Genomic DNA, 20848 nt, shown 5'->3' with positions numbered 1-20848 from the left:
GCACTGAGTATCACTTTTAAAGACAGGTAAGAGCCAAAGAGGAAATGGGCAGGTTGTAACCGGGGGATGGATGTGCTCCTTTAGAGAAGGGTGACGTGTACTCGAGGCAGAAGAGGACATGAAACGAGGTGAAGAGTGGGGGACAGGGACGTGGGGAACCTAGGGGCACTAGCAGGGTGTGTGTGTTTTCCTGCACAAGCAGAGGGTTGGTGGAGACAGGTACGGGGGGGTGGTGAGGGTGGGGCAGGGAAGCCAAGGCCCCCTGGAGAGCTCCAGACGGACTTTAAATCCCAGCACCACCCCAGGGGCCACTCACCACTTTGGAGCAGGAAGCTGGCCCTGCCCTCCAGGTGGCACCCCCAAAAGAGACGCAGCAGACAACGTCACCAAGCAAAGCACAACGTGGATTTCTGCTGCAAGGCTGACGATGGGTTCCAATCTGATTTTTAAAAATTTTAGAGGGTAAGTAAAGGCCCTCAGATGCCCCCTTGATTCTTTGGCCAATGAACAGGAGACCCCGGCAGATTTTCTGAGCCGTTGCCAAAAATCCAGCTGGAGCCATCCGGGGCTGAGAGGCGAGAGGTGGGAGCAGGGAGGCAAAAGGCCCTGGAGGCTAGAGCTTCTAGGGGACTATTCTAAGACCAGGAACAGGAGCTGAAAAATCTAAGAGGGGCTGAGGTGGGTCTGGAAGAAAGCCCGGTGGGAAAGCTAAACTTCTGCATGCAAAGCCTGTCATTGCCTGGAAGTGCAGAACGAAACTCCACATGCACCTGGATGGTGACCTTGGCTTGGACCCCACGAGCAGCTCCCCTGTGGTCTTTTCAGGGCTGAAGAGCCTTGGAGGACAGCGGCTTCCCCCTTCAGCCCACCTACACTCCTCACTCCTTCCAGGTAGGCGCCGGTTCTTTCTTGCATGTGTGGGAGCCCCTCCTTTGGGGGACACGGAGAGACATGGGCTAAGGACCTGGAAGTAAGTGCTGCCCACCTGGGAGATGTGCTCAGGGCCTCCCTCCTCTCACCCTGTGCTCCGTGTCCTCTCCTGCGTGACGTCTGTGCCCAGGAGGAGTCACTTCTGCCTCCTACAGGTGTCTGGCATCTGCTGGCACAAGCTAGCCAGTCTTGGGTACAGTGGTGGGGACAGAAAGGAGACCAATTCTGCCCTCAGGACACTCAGAGACTGATGTGGTCAGGCGACACCTGCCTGTACACGAGGAGACACGTGCAAGAATGCAAGACTCATAACAGGGACTTCCCTGGTGACACAATGGTTAAGAATCCACCTGCCAGCCCAGGGGACACGGGTTCGAGCCCTGGTCTGGGAAGATCCCACATGCCGCGGAGCAGCTAGGCCTGTGAGCCACAACTACTGAGCCCGCGTGCCACAACTACTGAAGCCTGCCTGCCACAACTACTGAGTCTGCGCTCTAGAGCCCACAAGCTGCAACTACTGAAGCCTGTGCGCCTAGAGCCCGTGCTCCGCAGCAAGAGAAGTCACCGCAACGAGAAGCCTGGGCACCGCAACGAAGATTAGCCCCTGCTCGCCGCAACTAGAGAAAGCCCATGTGCAGTAATGAAGACCCAATGCAGCTAAAAATAAATAAATTAATTAATTAAAAAAAAAAAGAATCATAGCAAACAAAACTAAAAATAAAGTCCAAGAACCAGCTTGAAGTGTCCCTGGGAAACGTGATTGTGGGTAAAGGTTTGGGGGGGGTGTTGATCTAAGCCCAGGGGAGTTATTTGGGCTGGGACTCCTGGGAGAAGTGATCTCAGAAGCAGAGTGAAGGAGAGAGAACATTTTTTTAAAAAAAATTTATTGGAGTCTAGTTGATTTACAATGTTGTGTTAGTTTCAGGTGTACAGCAAAGTGAATCAGTTATACATATACATCTATCTACTCTTTTGGAGATTCTTTTCCCACGTAGGTCATTACAGAGTATTGAGTAGAGTTCCCTGTGCTATATGGTAGGTTCTTATTAGTTATCTATTTTATATATAGTAGCGTGTATATGTCAATCCCAGTCTCCCAATTTATCCCTCCCCTGCCCTGGTAACCATAAGTTTGTTTTCTACGTGAGAACATCATTTAATGCTTATTAATCTACATCTTCCCCGTTGTCCATCCCCTGGGAGCCCTCCTGTCAACTCCCGCAGCCCTCTCCTGTCACTCAGCGCTCTGTCCCTTGAGTGTCTCAGGTTGGGAGGTGGCCGGCTCACAGCACACGGTGTCTTGTGCCTCGCTGGCTGTCAGCTCCTGCATGTGGCCTTTGATGCAGGTCAAACCCATGTGATCCCACAGTGAGCCTTGACAGTGACCTTGCTGAACCCTGAGTTTTACATGGAAAGAATGAGCTTTGCCTTTTTTTTTCTTAAGCCTTCAGTTTTACAGTGATTGGTCTCCTGACACATCTGAAGGCTGCTTTTAGGAGTCTTAGGCTTCTTACTTCGATGATCCTATAAATCCTGTTTCAACACAAGATCTACTCTTTGGGAACTTCTGAGTGCTTGACTGCGACACTATTGCAATGTCGTGTTTATCAGCAATTTCCAAGTCACTGTGATAATAAAACTGAAGATTTAGACGGCAGCTTTGCTCCAAAGAGTGCAAACTGCTGTTCCTGCGGCATGTTTTGTAAACAACTGAGATGACTCGAACACGAATGGGTACCTCTTGGTGATCCATGCCAATTACAGGAAACGCACAGAAGATGCCCATGGCTGCTTGTGTGCTTTCCTCCCCAGCTGCCAGCTGATGAAACTTTCTATTCCTGCAACACTTTGCATTTTTAAATGGATGTCCCTTAGGAACTTGAGGCGAGTGGTCCCAATTGTGCTTTGGTGGCCAAGGCACCTAGTTGCAAGGACGAATTTCTCATAGAACATCCAGGATGGACCACTGACTGTAGTTTATGCTTCTCTTCCTCTCTCCGTAGTGTACACGTTGTTATTATATTATTGTTTATTGTTCTTCTTTAGTTGTAGTGAAGTCACCTGTAAATCCCACATCATTTCCACATCAGTTTGAAATTGTCTGAGATGGCAAAGTCACCACCTCCTCGTCCTTCTGTGTTCCTTTCACTGTCTGCCTCTGGCCCACCCTACACAGACTTCCCAACTAATCTCCCCAGAAGACAATCCGTATGGTCAGGTCATTCCCAGGCTCCTAAACAGAATAAGTCCAGTCCCTTTAGCCTGACTTTTGAAGTCCTCCATAATGTGAGGCTAACCCTTCCTTCCCAGCCTTTTCTTTGTCTACCTTATCCACCCCCGAAGACACCTATGCGTTGTAGCTACGCTGGACAGACTCATGGCTGCAGCTGACGCCACCGGTGTGCCTTCCCATCGGTCATCCTCTTGGTTGGAATGGGTGACTTATTTTCACCCATTGAAATCCTACTCATCCTTCAATGCACACCTCAAGTATCTGCTCCTCAAAGGGCCATCCTCAGTCTGTCCAGTCCAAAGCCATGTCCCCTTCTCCCATGCTCTTATCATAAACACATTCTGCCCCAACATGGTAGCTGTTTCCCTACCTCTGGCCCATCGCAGTTCAAACTCTTCCTTCACAGCAGGAATTGGCTGGTCTGTCATCTTCCTAATCATCTCAGTGCCTAAAATCGGGCCTGGAATACAGCCGGCACTCCGTGTCAAGGCTGTTTGGACTGAATTGATCCTCCTTTGATTACTTGCCTTGACCATGGAATTAGGTCCTAGGCCTCCCAAGCCGCTGGACGTGCAAGCTGGCATCATTATCTCCATATGTGATGTGTTGATGAGACATCTGCTACAGGTAGGGAGCTGGGTTATACCTATGGCCAGCTGTTTGGACGTGCAGTCAAATACAATCCCTCCGGGCCTCCCACATGGGATGTGGTAGAGCAATCCTCGATACGGACACTTTCAGGCATCTAGGAAGATGCAGGACTTGGTTGGACAGTGGCCGTTGCCCTGCCTTCGCTCACCTGTGTGTAGTCCAGATGGGTGATCACGTGGTGGATTCCACGTGAGCTGGGACTCCTAGCAGTAGGAAGATGAGGGTGAGGATTCAGGGGAGTGTTTCAGGGACCAGGAAAGAGCCACGGAGGGAACAGACAGACGATGAGCTGAGGGCTAGAGGTGGAAAACTGGGAAAATTGTCACTCTGGGTCAAAAGATGTTGGTGAGGATGGGGTGACAATACACCACATCTGCCAGGGACACGCAGTGTATACCTGCGGTTGGTCAACGAAGTCTTTTGATTGTTTCTGACACTCCATCCCCCTCACTCCCCAAATGTCCCAGTTTGGAAGATGAATTGAGTGGTCACCCAAGCGGAGGTGGGGGTGGTAGGGGACAGTCTCTCTCTCCATCATTCTCTGCTGTCATTTTCAGGGGGACCCCTGCGTCACCAGGTTGGTTGACCTGCAGCAGTGGCGCCTGCAGGGCCAGGGGCAATCAGGCCACCAGGAATTTTCTGAGCCCCCAGATGCCAGGTGTTGTGCTAGACACGGGTGTTTAGGCACCTGTAAGACATGAGGGGGCCCTGTGTGGCATTTAATCCACATCCTCAATCCCAGTCCCACGTAATATAGTTCTCCAACCCCTGGCCCAGGACTGGGTAAAATCTTTAGATGTTCTAAGCAGAGAAAAGAGCATGGTGCTCCCCCATGTGTAATTCAAAATGAAAACAAGACTAGGGCTTCCCTGGTGGCGCAGTGGTTGAGAATCCGCCTGCCAATGCAGGGGACATGGGTTCGAGCCCTGGTCTGGGAAGATCCCACGTGCCGCGGAGCAACTAGGCCCGTGAGCCACAACTACTGAGCCTGCGTGTCTGGAGTCTGTGCTCCGCAACAAGAGAGGCCGCGATAGTGAGAGGCCCGCGCACCGCGATGAAAGGTGGCCCCCCCTTGCCGCAACTAGAGAAAGCCCTTGCACAGAAACAAAGACCCAACACAGCCAAAAATAAATAAAATAAATAAAATAAATAAATTAATTAAAAAAAAAAACAAGACTAACTGAAGCATAAATATAAGAGAGCCCCCAAACCTGCTAATATTTTCTTTGATGCTTCTACTGAAATATCGTGTCAAGTTATTTTCAAAAAAAAAAAAGTTTGTGATGCCCCCTGTTGAGCTGGTGCCCTCAGCTCAGGTTGACTCTTCTTTTTTGGGTAACCAGGACCCTCCCCATGTCCTCCTTGGCCACATCCCGGGGCCCAATCAGGGGCACAGGCAGTTCTGTCTGGGTGGCTTTTCCGAGTGGGAAATGGTTCCAGATGTTGACAGCTGGAGGCCACCAAGGCAGACCTGGGCTTCCCCACAGCCACACAGAGGCCTTCGTTCTGCAGCTTTGAAGGGGCTGCTTTGATACTACCCCCAGCAAGGCATGGTTGGTTGCATCTTTTCTGGGAAAATGCCGAGAGGCGAACCTGAGGATTAAGTCTCTGCTGTGAATTAGTGATCGCCCCTTCCTGACACTGGACCTGGACCACCCTCGTGCTGTGAGCAGCAGAGGGGATTTATAGAGTGTGGACACTGAATTTCAGAGATGGAAGGGACTATTTCTCTGAAATAAAGGAACATTGATACGATCATAGTGAAAAGTGTACTTTAATGAGCCAGTTGAAGTGTATGAATAGAGTATGTGCATGGGGTCCAACTATGAACTCCTCAGACATTTTTTAAGCAAATGTATATGTCACAGACCTTCTGACACATACATAAATATTTAAAGAGGTCATCTTGGAGAAGACCACGCACGTCACTAGAAGATACTGCCTTTGCTCAAGACATTTTGGAATTCTCCTTTGGGAACACATTCAGACCCAGTTCCTGGAGTTGATGGAGATCCTCTCATCAAATGGCAACTTCCCACTGAAATTGAAGTGACTGGCAGTCACTCACACTTTAGTATGAACTAGTTAAATCAAATGCAACTCAGCTCTAATCTGACAGTCTAGGAAATGGGAGTTTAAGCAGAGGGTTGTGGGGAGAGGATAACTTGGGACCTCTAGGGAGCAGCTAGGGGGTGGGCTGTGCCCCAGGAGGTTGAAGAAAGAAGGGCTGGGATGCAGGGATGGAGGGTGGGGGAGGACTAGGAGGGCATAAAGAGGAGCCTTGGGGCCAGCACATGAGGAGGCATGGAGGCAGTCAAGTGTTTGGTTAAGGGAGAGGTCTGGAGGCAGGTAGACCTGAGTTAGAATCCTAGTTATGTCATTGGCTATGTGACCAAGTGCAAGTGATACCTTTCTAAATGGCTTATGATAGAACAGTTTTTTTCCAACCATAAGATAAATTAAATAAACAAACAAATAAATAATAATAGATAAATAAATCAAATAGTTATTTCCAGCCATAAAATGGGAATAATAACAAAGTTTTCTTTCAGAGTTGTCAAAAGCAAATGTAATAAACTACATAGATATTGGTTAGGAAGAAAGCCCTCAATAAAGGTCAGTTATCATTATTATTATTATGTAGGGTTCCAGGAGAGAGCTTAGAACAAGCCTGCCCCTTTCAAGTGGGAACACCATCAAATTTATTTTGGCAACATGTATTGAGCTCTAATAGCTCCCTGCCGTGCCAGAGCTATGAGATGTAAAAAAATGAACTGGGGGGAATTATTTGCCCACAGTCTACTGGGTAGCCCAAATTAAGCGCACCAATGACAAAATCAGATGTAGGAATCAGGTGTTCGAGATGGATCTGGAGGATGGAGGAGATTTACACGGGTCGGGGAAAAGGGCAGGATCGGGGTCTGGGAGTGGACCAGTCAGTGCTGCAGAGTGGGAACAAAACTGCCCCATCCTAGCGTACAGGAAGCCCCAAATGTACTACTTGCGTCTCACCTTATCTCAGCCCAGCTCCATGTCCAATGCAGGTCTGAGATCCAGGCTTGCTCTCGACCGTCGTGGGGCAGTGTACTTTACAGGTCAATATTGTAATTCGTTTAGAGTGATTCAGACACAACTTAAAAAAATCTACCAGTTCACAAATGTTTCTTGTGAGCTACACAGGAAGAAGAAGAAAAAAAAAGCCATTTCTTTTACTATTTGATTTGTCCAGCCTCAGAAACTAAACCTCTCTCAGACTGCCTCTTGTCTGGGACAGGAAGCTATTTGCTTGGATAGTGAAAAAGGCGTGAACATTTGAGTGTAGCAATGTCCCATGTGCAACTTAATATTCAGATTCCAATGATTCAAAGCCTAAGCACCTAACCTCCACCTCTGCATCCCTGCTAGAAATAAGATCCCTTCGAATTTATTAATTGCCCCCATGTTTCCCCTTTGGTAAGGGTAACAGTAAGATTGATTTCGAGATCTGCTTTTATTTGTATCATATACACACTACTATATATAAAATTGTATCACATACACACTACTATATATAAAATTGTATTATATACACACTACTATATATAAAATATCCATTTGTATCATATACACACTACTATATATAAAATAGATAACCAACAAGGACCTACTGTATAGCACAGGGAACTCTACTCAATATTCTGTAATAACCTATATGGGAAAAGAATCTCAAAAAGAATGGATATATATATCCATTCACAACAACACTGTAACACGACACCGTAAATCAACTATACTCCAATAAAAATTAAAAAAAAAAAAAGATCCCTCTGAGATCTCAGATCAGGTAGAGGAGCATTCATTCATTCATTCATTGATGCCGGCAGGCATTACAGCCTAGTAGACCAGGTGGTCTGGAAGTAGAATGTGAGAGCTTGTTTTCTAGCTGAAGCCTATTTTCTGTATAAACCTCTTTGTGTTTGTCATGTGGGGATAATAGGACCTTCCTCCCATGGTGGTTGTGAGAATCAAATGAAATATCTCACGGTGAGTACTTAGCACGTGGCCCGGCAGGTGGTAGATTGTGAGTAATGGTACTCATCTTGGTTGTTCAGCCTCGTCTATGTATCAGGCACCGTGCTCAGTGCCATGAAAGGAGCAGAACCTGAGCAGGAGGCATAGATGGATACGTAGCGGGCAGCAGCTGTGAACTCATTCCCATGTCCTTTCCTTTTCCCAGGGTTTATGGGCAGGTCCCCAACTGGAGGGGATTTTTAACCCCTTACATTTTAGCCCTTTTGACAGATTAGTCCTGCCACCTCTTCAGCAATACCGTCTTCCTATCGTACCTAATTTCCTTCACGGCACTTACCATTTTCTTAGAAAACTTGCTGGCTTGCTCACTGCTTCTTTCTCCTACTGGAATGTAAACGCTAGGAGAACCAGGACCTCGTCTGGCTCATTGACGTCCTGTATCCCAGGCACACAGCAGTGTTGAATAAATATCTATTGTCTGACGGACTCCTGAAGGAAGCCCAGCAGGTCTTGGGTGGTGTAGATCAGACAGAACGGCTAGATTTAATTTGTTCCTTGAGGACAGCGGTCATATTTTCTTCTGTTATCTTTCTTGGCTCCCACAGAGTTCTGGGCACACAGTGGAGCATACTTGTTGGTGGGTTGGTTAAATCAATAGCAACAAGAGGTGTGCCTGGATGGGGTAATGAGTCTTGAAGACAAGAATTATGGGTCTTAAAGACCAAAAAAATAGGAAATTGTTTTTTAGTGTAGGGGAGTTTTTTTAATTGTGGTATGTTAGGGACAGGAGATTTATAGTCGTTTTTACTGTTTGTAAGTTTAAAAATATGGTATGTGAGCTTCTGCGAGAAAGCTGGAGGTTTCACAAGTTTCCATTGCTCTGAAACAGAGGTGACTTCCAACCACACTGGCATCCACCCTAGAGCCTACGTGACATTTTACAAAGCATTTATCAGCGCTGAACTCCCCAGAGCTTGCTCCGCCGTTCTCCAAGATGCTGGCTGACACCTCGGACAGGGGAAGCCAGGATGTGTTTTGACAACCGAGTGGTTTCCTTAGCAAGCTGATGGCGTCCTCAGGCAGCTCGGCAGAGAAAGCTTTGGCTTTCCAACAAGGACAGTGGCTCTCAAGAGGCTCCCTCTCTCAGAAGCACATGCTGAGTTCATCCTCAGGCTGTTATTTGGATTTGTCTGGGCTCTGTGAAGCCAGCTTGCCCGTTTGAGTGCAAAGCAGGCTCAGGCCTCTCTACTTTGCTATTTTACTGAAGAAAAGTCAGTGAACTCAGAGCACAAACCCCCAGAGACCACAGGAAATAGGCTCTGAGTCCTTTCCAAGAACACAGAAGGGAGCTAAGCGCCGTGGGGAGGGGATGAACAGTGAAGACAAAGGTCCGAGAGCAGCGTCAACTTTACTGCTCATTACTACTTGCTGAGCACCTACTGTGTGCCGTGTTCCCTGGGGGACATTTCATAACATGATCCTCAAGCGCAGAGATAACCTTGCCAGGTTGTGGAGCCAATGAAATTTACAGAAACCACACAGCTAAGAACTGGCACAGCTGGATTTGAACTTGCACTCTCTGCCTCCAGACCGAGGTCTCTTTCCGCCTGGCCAGCTGGTAAGGCTGTCCGGGGTTGACCATAGAGGAGTGAAGATCTGTTTTGGTAGGGGTCAAGGTAGAACAAGGAAGAGGCAATTTAAAGGCAAACACTGGATTTGAAGACTAGGAAAGGAGGGGCCACGTCAGGGTACGGTAGAGCTCAGCAGTAGGAAGGGGACATCCTGCCAGCAAAAACCTGCAGGTACGTATGTGGCGTAGGCACAGGAAAGAGAAGGACAGACCACTCTGCTTGAGCAGAAAGTTTCTGAGCCTTGGAGAGGGTTTGTGGGAATCCTTGGAGCCAAATTGGAGAGACAAGTGAGGCGGGGTGGTTGTGGCCTTTGCATAGCAGGTGGGGTTTGGAACTGATCTTATACTTCAAGGGAGGGCCGCTGTGCAGGTGTTCAAGAGGGAGAATTAACCTGACAAAAGTGGTATTTTAGGAGGATTGGTGAGAATGTCTCGGGAGATCTGGGGCCGGGAAAAACCAGCCATGAGGTTTTGCAAGGGCAGAGATGTGAGAAAGCTCCTGTGTCCCATTAGCTGCTCTGAGAAAGAGTTCCCCCCCTCTCTGCTCACCTCCATTTCACCACAGCTGCTGACGTCCTCCCAAAATAGCCGAGGCAGTCCTGCCCTTCCCAGGGGTGCTGATCAGCTCTCGCTGGGACTGTGGCTGACTCCCTCAGGCCACGGGCCCCACTATGTCTAAGGTGGCCCAGCCATGCTGGGCCTCACGGAGCCAAACATGACCTTGTCCCGAGCCTGAGGGAAGCCTGCCAATGTACTGCCATCATGGGGGATGGGGGAGGGGAATACAGCTTTTGCTCTCTTGCTAAAAATGCTACTGAGCCCTGTAGAAACAACTGGATGTTGTAGAACACAGTTTACTGCCCTTGTCCCATTGGGGAAGGATGGCAAGTTGGTGCTTCTTGTTTTTAACGGGAGACCAGCATCCCATGTCCCGTAACATCACACTCACCTTTTGCTAGAAAGTTGTCCATAAAGTACAGGCAAAATGTCATGATTTTTCTCCCCCTACAATGTAGTCAGGGCTCCTGGAAAAGACAGAGTTACTTTTACCAAGAAAAGAAGTTACTTTTACCAGTGACATTATGCAATGTCACTGTGTGCAATGTCACTGTGTGCCCGTTCCCTGATTGTGGGTTGCTACAAGCACCCCAGACTCAGGTGACACACAGCAGAAAGGAGTGTGGCATATGGGAATGGGGGCAGGGGAGGGAGGAGTCTGGGCCACCTGCTTCCCTGTTCTCTCCACATCCGAGAGATGGCTTCAGCCTCTGAAAACTGTGCCCGGGGGATCAGGCGACGTGGAGTGGGGTCAGGAGTTCATACAACCAGAGAACCATAGGATCAGAGAGTATCAGAGCTGGGTGGTGTCCAGCAATAGCAGTGGTTCTCAGATTTCAGGATGTGTAAGAGTGACCTGGGACTCTTCCAAAGGTCCAGATTCGTCAGAACCCCCGCCCCAGGGCTTCTGACTTCATAGGTCTGAGGAGTCTGCATTATTTATTGGAACTCTTTGTTGTAAGTGACGGGAAACGCCGCTTGTATGATTTAAGCAGAAAAGGAGCTTGTAGAGAGAACACGTGTGCACGTAGAGCTGAGGGAAGCTGGGCAGGCAGAAGCGCTCCTGAGGATGCAAACTCTGGCAAAGCGAAGGAGGAGGAAGGACCTCCTAGAGACGGTCACCTGGTCCACCTGATGGCCAAGCATCAACCCCGCATGAGGGGACTTGCGGGCAGTCACATGCTCTGTGCTCCTTCAGAAGGGTCTTTTCTCAGATCTCCTTGTCACCAGCCTTCTGATTTGGGCCATTCTAGGTCCTTGACTATGAGGCCCAACTCCTGTCCATTTCCCTTTGTAGTCTTTCATTTCAGATGATCTCCCCTTCCAGGAAAAATGGACAATCATTTGTCCATTCGCTAGAGAGAGGTTTCGTGTTACACACTTGGGATGTTTTTTTGATCCCTTTAATTAGCTCTGACGCTTATGCAATGTCACTGTGTGCTATTGTATGTTCAATCCTTACAATAGCTCTGGAAGATTGGTGTCCTATTATCATTCCCACTTCACAGACAAGGAAGCTGAAACCCAGAGAGGTTGAGTCACATGCCCAAGATACACAGCAAATGATGGCCCACCTGGAATTTAGCCTGGTCATTCTGGCTTCAAAGTCTGTGCTCTCCTAACCACTGTACTTCACCTGGACTCCGCTTCTTCACTGGAAGAGCTCTGAGTTTGTGATATATGATAAATCTCAATCCATCAAATCTGGAAGTTTTCTTTTTTTTTTTTAATAAAATGGGCTTTGACTGGGATTCCCACTGAATCTCTTTTGATCCTAGATACCTATGATGAGTTATCCATTGCCAGAGAGCCCCAAGGTTTACATCCTGATTCCGTCAACAATCTCATTGTCTGTGTTATGGTAACCATGCCTTTGTCTTTAGTTATAAGTTCACTATCTCTAGATATAGCCCATAGTTTCGTTGAACAATTATAGTTAGAATATCTTTTTTGTCTTAACTCTCAAAACTGTCTCCTTGCATAAGTGTAAGGGAATCGCACTTCTCCTGTGTCTTGCAAAGGACAAAATCAAAGGCATCTCTCAGCCACCCACCATCGACAAGCAGGCTGTAGTTAGCTAATATCTACTGAGCATCTGTGTTTCCCAGAGACTGAAATGGTCACATATATTAGCTCATGTAGCCCTGAAAACAACCCTATGGAACAGGTACTACTATTATCGCCCTTCAGGACCATACAATGAACAGGACGGGGATATTTGCTGAAGGTCTCATAGGAAGTAAGTGGTCGAGCCAGGATTTATAGCCAGGCAGCCTAGCTCCAGAGCTTACCCTTCTTGCCAGAGCTTAAGCTCATCCTCTCCTGCGATGTCAGCAGAGAAGATTAATTCATCCATTCAACAAATATTTATTGAGTGCCTACTCTTTGCCAGGTAAGGAAAACTGAATGGTCTCTGCCTTCAAGCAGCTTGGCCTAATGGGAAGAAAGACACTGATCAAATAACAGTACAAATCTACGTGAAACTGTATGTGTCAAAAAGAGCACTGAAGGACACGTCTACCGTGCCAGGTGAGTGCATCACAGGATGATTTTACCTGGTCAGGTAGGTCGGAGCTGGAGCCTGAAATTACAAGGGCCCTTGTTACAAAGGACCTGCCTATTTGTACCCACAGCTGCTAAGGACTCAGTGATGAAACCCCAGCTTTGGGAGCCTTGAGCGGAAGGAAGAAAGAAGAAACAGGGGGGGCTGCTTCTTCTTATAGCCCCCCAGGCAGCTCCTCTTCCTCCCTCTCTCACCTGCTGCTCTTTCCAACGCTGAGGTTGAGCTCCTGAGGCCACTGAAGCAGCTGGGTCTTCCAGAGGTCACCCTGAAAGTGCACTCTTTGCCAGGATGACAACACAGCATCAGCATCCATTCTTTTTTAAATTAATTAATTAATTAATTTATTTATTTATTTATGGCTGTGTTGGGTCTTCGTTTCTGTGCGAGGGCTTTCTCTAGTTGCGGCAAGTGGGGGCCACTCTTCATCGCGGTGCGCAGGCCTCTCTCTATCGCGGCCTCTCTTGTTGCGGAGCACAGGCTCCAGACGCACAGGCTCAGTAATTGTGGCTCACAGGCCCAGCTGCTCTGCGGCATGTGGGATCTTCCCAGACCAGGGCTCGAACCCCTGTCCCCTGCATTGGCAGGCAGATTCTCAGCCACTGCACCACCAGGGAAGCCCTCAGCATCAATTCTTGAAAAGAATCAGCCACATCGGCCACATCAGATTTGCTGGGAGAGCAATGGGCATCAGGCATGCAGACCTCAAGGGAGCTGGGATCCTGGTGGCAGGTCCCAGAGAGATGGACATGGCCCTTCTTCTCTGTTTGCCGGGTGTGTCTTCTGTGGTGAAGTGAGGACAAGCATGGACCCCTGATGCCTCATCACTTCCAGAGATTGAGGTGAGTGTCACCACATTTGTGCATGGGGGAGCTTCAGAAACTCAGGGACCACACAGGTGATTTCCAAAGCATTTCACCACGTGGGTACAGTGTACTAATTGGGGGGGAGGATGGAGAGAGCTTCTCTCTCTTTCACCTCGAAGACCCTTGATGGAGGAGGTATTCTAAGTCTTTAAGTCCTTCAGCTCAAGCCCAGCTGACATCTCAGGGCTCAGGGGCCCAGAAAATGGGGAGATTTCATTCATGTAAAGCCAATTAAAGAAAGGAGGTTGATCAACCCAAACCAACGAATTCCCAGAGGGGCAAAGAAACATGGAGGAAAAAGAGAAAGCCGATGGAGGTGTGATGGGAGACAGAGAGTTCTCAAAGTTGTTGGGAGAGGAGGTGAGAAGTAACGTGGGGTCGTCACCGTAAGTGGCACCCCCTGTTCACTCTCCCCGCACTTCATAAACGAGCCACTTTGCCAAGTCCAAGTGTGAGATTACTCGGGGGATGGGCTCTCAGCCTCTCCAAGATCAGGGCCAGGACTGATAACCAAGGCAGGATGCTGGGAGTTCAGGGCTGGTCAGATAGTCAGCTTCCAGTTTATCAAGCCCAGGCGATGACACTTTCTTCTGGACCTGCCAGCCAGAGTGGTTCCACTGCCCTAAGACTACCTTTTGAACAACCAGATTGCAAAAAACTAAAAATGATGAGGAGTTGATCAGTACAGAGTGCCTCCCCTTAAGAGGGACCTGATTAGAATAGATGGAAACTTCTGTTCAGAGTTAAGATGCTGCAGGAATGGGGCACAGTTGAATCAGTCCCACACCGGGAGCCAGCAGACAAAAGTGCAAATCCCAGCTTTACTGCTTACTCACTGGCATCCTTACGTGGTCCCTTAAACTGTATGGCTCTCCAATCCCTCGGTTTTAAAACGGAGCTAATGCTATCTGCCCTACAGGGTTGTGAATACTTCATAAATGACATATTTTGGATGCAAGCGCTTTTAGAAACTATAAAATACTTTGCAAATAAAAAGGATTACTTCCAGTAACCTGAAAATCAATGAAGTAAAAACGGTAAGTGGACTGCGTTTATGTCCCCTATCCTGTGACACATCCGGAGCTGCTTTGCACATTGTATCCCGCACGAATGGCACCTTTAGGAGCACATAGTGAATGATGTCTCTTGTAGCAGCTGCAGCAGTGCCAAGTCAGGTGCAAGGAGGTCAGATTTACATGAAAAGCATTTTAGTTCACGATTCCAGTCTCTGTGCCGTGAAGCTATGAGATCAGCAAAACGTTCATATGAAGCTTGCATCAGTAAGAATAGGTTAGATTATGCTGCAGTAACAAGATAACCCTCAAATCCCAAGAGCTTAAAGCACAAAGCTTTATTTCTTACTCATATTATGTGGCCATAATGGGATAGCAGGGCCTTTGCTCATTCTAGTCACTCAGAGACCAAGGGTGACAATACAGCTCTATCTTTTTAAAAAAATTTATTTTATTGTAGTATTAGTTGATTTACAATGTTGTGTTAGTTTCTGCTGTACAGCAAAGTAATCCAATTATATATATATATATATATGTATATATATATATATATACACACACATACATTCTGTTTCATATTCTTTTCCATTATGGTTTATCACAGGATACTGAATATAGCTCCCTGTGCTATACAGTAGGACCTTGTTGTTTATCCATCCTATACACAATAGCTTGCATCTGCTAACCCCAAACTCCCACCCCATCCCTCCTCCAGCTCTCTGCCCCTTGGCAACCACAGCTCCGTTCTCTATGTCTGTGCATCTGTTTCTGTTTCATAGATAAGTTCAGTATTTTAGATTCTGAACGTATTTTAGACACGTGATATCATATGGTATTTGTCTTTCTCTGTCTGACTTATTTCACTTAGTATGATAATCTCTAGTTCCATCCATGTTGCTGCAAATGACATTATTTCATTCTTTTTTATGGCTGAGTAGTATTCCATTGTATACATGTACCACATCTTTATCCATTCATCTGTAAATGGACATTTAGGTTGCTTCCATTTCTTGACTACTGTGAAAAGTGCTGCTGTGAACATAGGGATGCAAGTATCTTTTCAGATTAGAGTTTTGTCTGGATACATGCCCAGGAATGGGATTGCTGGATCATATGGCAACTCTAGTTTTAGTTTTTTGAGGAACCTCCATACGGTTCTCCATAGTGTCTGCACCAATTTACATTCCCACCAACCGTGTAGGAGGATTCCCTTTTCTGATAGAGATTTTTAAAAATTTATTTATTTATTTTCGGCTGCGTTGAGTCTTCTTTGCAGTGCGTGGGCTTCTCATCATGGTGGCTTCTCTTGTTGCGGAGCACGGGCTCTAGGTGCACGGGCTTCAGTAGTTGTGGCACTCAGGCTCAGTAGTTGTAGCTCGAGGGCTCTAGAACACAGGCTCAGTAGTTGTGGCACATGGTCTTAGTTGCTGCACGGCATGTGGAATCTTCCTGGACCAGGGCGGGAACCAATGTTTCCTGCATTGGCAGGCGGATTCTTAACCACTGCACCACCAAAGAATTCCTGAGATTTTTAATGTAGAGAAAATTGCTGGTGGGTTATAGAAAGTTCATTCTTATGTTTTCTTCAAGCCATTCCGTCATTACTTGTTTGCTCTTTGACAAGTTCCCATCTGAATAGTGGCTGAGAGGGTTGAGTCTTCCAAATATGTAGTGCTTGATTTGCTTCCAGTGGGGTTCAGGGCACACGACCCCAAAATATGGCCCCTTGGTGTGCTGAGTGTCTTAAGCTGAAGGAGTTTGAGCAAAATGCAGAAGCAGGAAGATCACTCTGACCTCCCCCTCTTCTCCCTCCTCCCCTGAAATGGGTCATAAATCTCCCATGTGAAGGATGCTCTCCTTGTACCAGGAGGAGGGAAGAGTTTCTTATCAACGGAGATGGAATTTGGGGCCAAGGAATCAGCATAAACAAATCTTGTTAAACTCTTCTCTTCCAGTTACTTCTTTATCATTTTCTACCCAAGCCCAAACTCCTCTGTTTTGTCAGTTCTTTACAATTTTTTTTTTTTGGTTTCTTTGCCTAGAAACTTCCTTTTCTGGTTACTTCTTTGGGTCTTCATTCTCTTGCGAAGGCTCCCATGGACATGTAAAAATTCCATAGAAGTTGTATGCTTTTCTCCTGTTAATCTGTCTTCATCAGGTAAATTTTCAGGTCCAGCCAAGGACCCTAAGAGGTTCAAGGAAAACTTTCCCTCCTCTACACTTCCCTGGAGGTTTGGGCATCAAATCACCTGCTGAAGCTGCATTTTAGGTGCTCAGAACTCAAAGTTCATGGGTGAGAAAATGGGACGTGTGCACAGTGCACTGAAAATCCCACCATCAAACGCCATTTAAAGAGGGGGGCCAGGATGGTTGGAAGGCAGCACAGCAAATACCAGCGAGACCTTTTTTTGTGAGTTGTTCGTATACTTGAGTCTTAAATTGGTCAAATCCTATTTCCTACCTTAGTTTTCTTTGTCTATAAAATGTGGAGATGTGGCCTTCTCCAACCACCAGAGATGGTATGAAGATAAAAACACATTTAAGAATTGAAATCTCTGAGGTGTTTCAAAGGAAGGGAACTATGGAAATTCGATATATCCTCATCACTATCGTGGGACTCATGTGACTTTAAATTTAGAGGGAAAGAGTCTGGGTTAAGTCTCATCTCTGTCACTTGAACAGATTGTTTAATCGCTCTGAGCTCAGTTTGCAGACCCCAAAGTGAGGTGGCAAGGAACCTCTTCTTTCCTATGGCACCCATCTTAGGGACATGTGCTGAGGACCAAAAGAAGGAGTCTCTGTAGAAGTCTTCATAAACCTCAGGTTTTTTCTAATCTGAGTTAGTGCTTTGTCCTTGTCTCCCTGACTCTTTGTGCCTCTGGGGAGTGAGCTCTGGAAGACTCAGGCAGTGACAGGGGAACATGGGGTGACAGTTCCCAGGAAGGCACTATTTTGGTGGTGGGCCTGGCTCCTCCCCCTGATTGTGGCGGGTGTGAGGATACGGGCAGAGGCTTTATCTCCTGAGCCCTGACCTGCAGTGTGATTCTTCTGGCCGCCCTTCTCACACCCTCTGGTGTCTGGTCTCATGAGCAGGGGGACATCAGGGGTCAGGTGGGCCTTGTGGAGCCAGAGGCCCCCTCCAGCCCACAGGTGATAGGACCTACACAGCAAGAGGCCAATGGCTGAGCTGGAAACGAGGATCACAGAGCCAATGGGACAGAGACCTAAGCTCCCTGATCCAGACCCTTCCAGCAGCTGGGAACAGAGGATCTGTCTTTTGGTGATGCTTTTATAAAATACAGAGTGATTCTTTTATATGGTGTTAATAATAGATTGTACTGATAATGTAATTGTTTTACAAATGACCCCTTTTTCATCCCTCAAACACATTTTAAAATCGCAAGCCTTTCCATTTCCTCTAAGATCAGGAAAAAGACAAGGATGTCCACTCTCACCACTATTATTCAACATACTTTTGGAAGTCATAGGCACGGCAATCAGAGAAGAAAAAGAAATAAAAGGAATACAAATTGGAAAAGAAGAAGTAAAACTGTCACTGTTTGCAGATGACATGATATACATAGAGAATCCTAAAGATGCCACCAGAAAACTACTAGAGCTAATCAATGAATTTGGTAAAGTTGCAGGATACAAAATTAATGCACAGAAATCTCTTGCATTCCTATACACTAATGATGAAAAATCTGAAAGAGAAATTAAGGAAACAATCCCATTCACCACTACAACAAAAAGAATAAAATACCTAGAAATAAACCTACTTAAGGAGGTAAAATACCTGTACTCAGAAAACTATAAGACACTGATGAAAGAAATCAAAGATGACACAAACAGATGGAGAGATATACCATGTTCTTGGATTGGAAGAATCAATATTGTGAAAATGACTATACTACCCAAAACAATCTACAGATTCAATGCAATCCCTATCAAATTACCAATGACATTTTTTACAGGACTAGAACAAAAAAATCTTAAAATTTGTATGGAGACACAAAAGACCCCAAATAGTCAAAGCAAACTTGAGGGAAAAAAAAGGAGCTAGAGGAATCAGACTCACTGACTTCAGACTATATTACAAAACTATAGTAATCAAGACAATATGGTACTGGCACAAAAACAGAAATATAGATCAGTGGAACAGGATAGAAAGCCCAGAGGTAAACCCACACACCTATGGTCAACTAATCTATGATAAAGGAGGCAAGGATATACAGTGGAGAAAAGACAGCCTCTTCAACAAGTCGTGCTGGGAAAACTGGGCAGCTACATGTAAAAGAATGAAATTAGGACACTACCTAACACCATACACAAAAATAAACTCAAAATGGATTAAAGACCTAAGTGTAAGACTGGACACTATAAAACTCTTAGAGGAAAACATAGGAAGAACACTCTTTGACATAAATCACAGCAAGATCTTTTTTGACCCACCTCCTAGAGTAATGGAAATAAAAACAAGAATAAACAAATGGGACCTAATGAAACTTAAAAGCTTTTGCACAGCAAAGGAAACCATAAACAAGACGAAAAGACAACCCTCAGAATGGGAGAAAATATTTGCAAATGAATCAACACACAAAGGATTAATCTCCAAAATATATAAACAGCTCATGCAGCTCAATATTAAAAAAAAAAAAAAACCCAATCAAAAACTGGGCAGAAGACCTAAATAGACATTTCTCCAAAGAAGACATACAGCTGGCCAAGAGGCACATGAAAAGCTGCTCAACATCACTAATTATTAGAAAAATGCAAATCAAAACTACAATGAGGTATCAACTCACACCAATTAGAATGGGCATCATCAGAAAATCTACAAACAACAAATGCTGGAGAGGGTGTGGAGAAAAGGGAACCCTCCTGCACTGTTGGTGGGAATGTAAATTGATACAGCCACCATGGAGAACAGTATGGAGGTTCCTTAAAAAACTAAAAATAAAACTACCATATGACCCAGTAATCCCACTACTGGGCATATACCCAGAGAAAACCATAATTCAAAAAGACACATGCACCCCAATGTTCATTGCAGCACTATTTACAATAGCCAGGTCATGGAAGCAACCTAAATGCCCATCAACATATGAATGGATAAAGAAGATGTGGTACATATGTACAATGGGATATTACTCAGCCATAAAAAGGAACGAAATTGGGTCATTTGTAGAGATGTGGATGGACCTAGAGACTGTCATACAGAGTGTGGTAAGTCAGAAAGAGAAAAACAAATATCGTATATTAACGCATATATGTGGAATCTAGAAAAATGGTACAGATGAACCGGTTTGCAGGGCAGAAATAGAGACACAGATGTAGAGAACAAACGTATGGACACCAAGGGGGTAAGTGGTAGGGGGGTGGGGGTGGTGGTGTGATGAATTGGGAGATTGGGATTGACATATATATGCTAATATGTATAAAATAGGTAACTAAAAAGAACCTGCTGTATAAAAAAAAATAAATTAAATTAAAAAAAATTTAAAAAATAAATTGCAAGCCTTTCTTTCCTCTCTTTCCTTTTCTTCTCTTTTCTCTGTTTCATCAAGCATCTATAAATCTTCTGCTATGTACCCCGGACTGTGAATACACGGAAATAACACCACCTCTGTCATCTTGCAATTGTAATGTGGCCAAACTAAGTGATGGATGGGTGAGAAAGGAATGAACGCTTGTTGAATAGCCTTATTTATCAGACATTGTGCTTTCTATTGTCACATATATTTATAAATTTATTTATTTATTATTTATTTTTGCTGTGTTGGGTCTTCGTTTCTGTGCGAGGGCTTTCTCTAGTTGCGGCGAGCGGGGGCCACTCTTCATCGCGGTGCGCAGGCCTCTCACTATCGCGGCCTCTCTTGTTGAGGAGCACAGGCTCCAGACACGCAGGCTCAGTAGTTGTGGCTCACGGGCCCAGTTGCTCCGCGGCATGTGGGATCTTCCCAGACCAGGGCTCGAACGCATGTCCCCTGCATTGGCAGGCAGATTCTCAACCACTGCGCCACCAGGGAAGCCCCTTTATTTATTTTTAAACTGTGAACAGCCTCCGTAAGGTAGCTGATGATAATAATAATACTCATATATTCATCTAACCCTCAAAATAACCCCCTAAGGTGAGAACAGTGTTTATGCCCACACTGCCCAGCAGGAGGGAGTGACCAGGTGGCATTCAGGTCCCAGTTCCCTAAATACAGCGCCCATCGAGCGACTCTGCCCCAGGACCCCGGCTCTACATGGTGGAGCTGAATTCCTGCCAAAGCCCGAGGCCTGTGGAGCTCCGAGCTCCCTTACCCTAAGCAGAGACCACCTCTCGGATGCTGGGTCCGAGCCTGAGGCCAGGGCATAGGTTGGAAAGAGGAATTGGGGTGGGTCGGGCCG

At 46.2% G+C, this 20848-nt stretch overlaps 1 long non-coding RNA gene across 1 annotated transcript in view; it reads left to right on the top strand.

Moving 5' to 3' along the window:
- The first annotated feature begins 280 nt into the window (after window positions 1-280).
- Window positions 281-20848, top strand: part of LOC309641529 — a 60642-nt gene continuing 40074 nt past the window's right edge. The window contains exon 1 of the long non-coding RNA XR_014252671.1: window positions 281-4875. This is a non-coding gene — a long non-coding RNA (uncharacterized lncRNA). The remainder of the gene's footprint in view (window positions 4876-20848) is intronic.

Source organism: Balaenoptera physalus (genome assembly GCF_965194825.1).
Source record: "Balaenoptera physalus genome assembly, chromosome: 13".
Taxonomy (NCBI): Eukaryota; Metazoa; Chordata; class Mammalia; order Artiodactyla; family Balaenopteridae; genus Balaenoptera; species Balaenoptera physalus.
The sequence above is the reverse complement of the archived record's forward strand: the minus strand, read 5'-3'. Positions and strand labels throughout refer to the sequence as shown.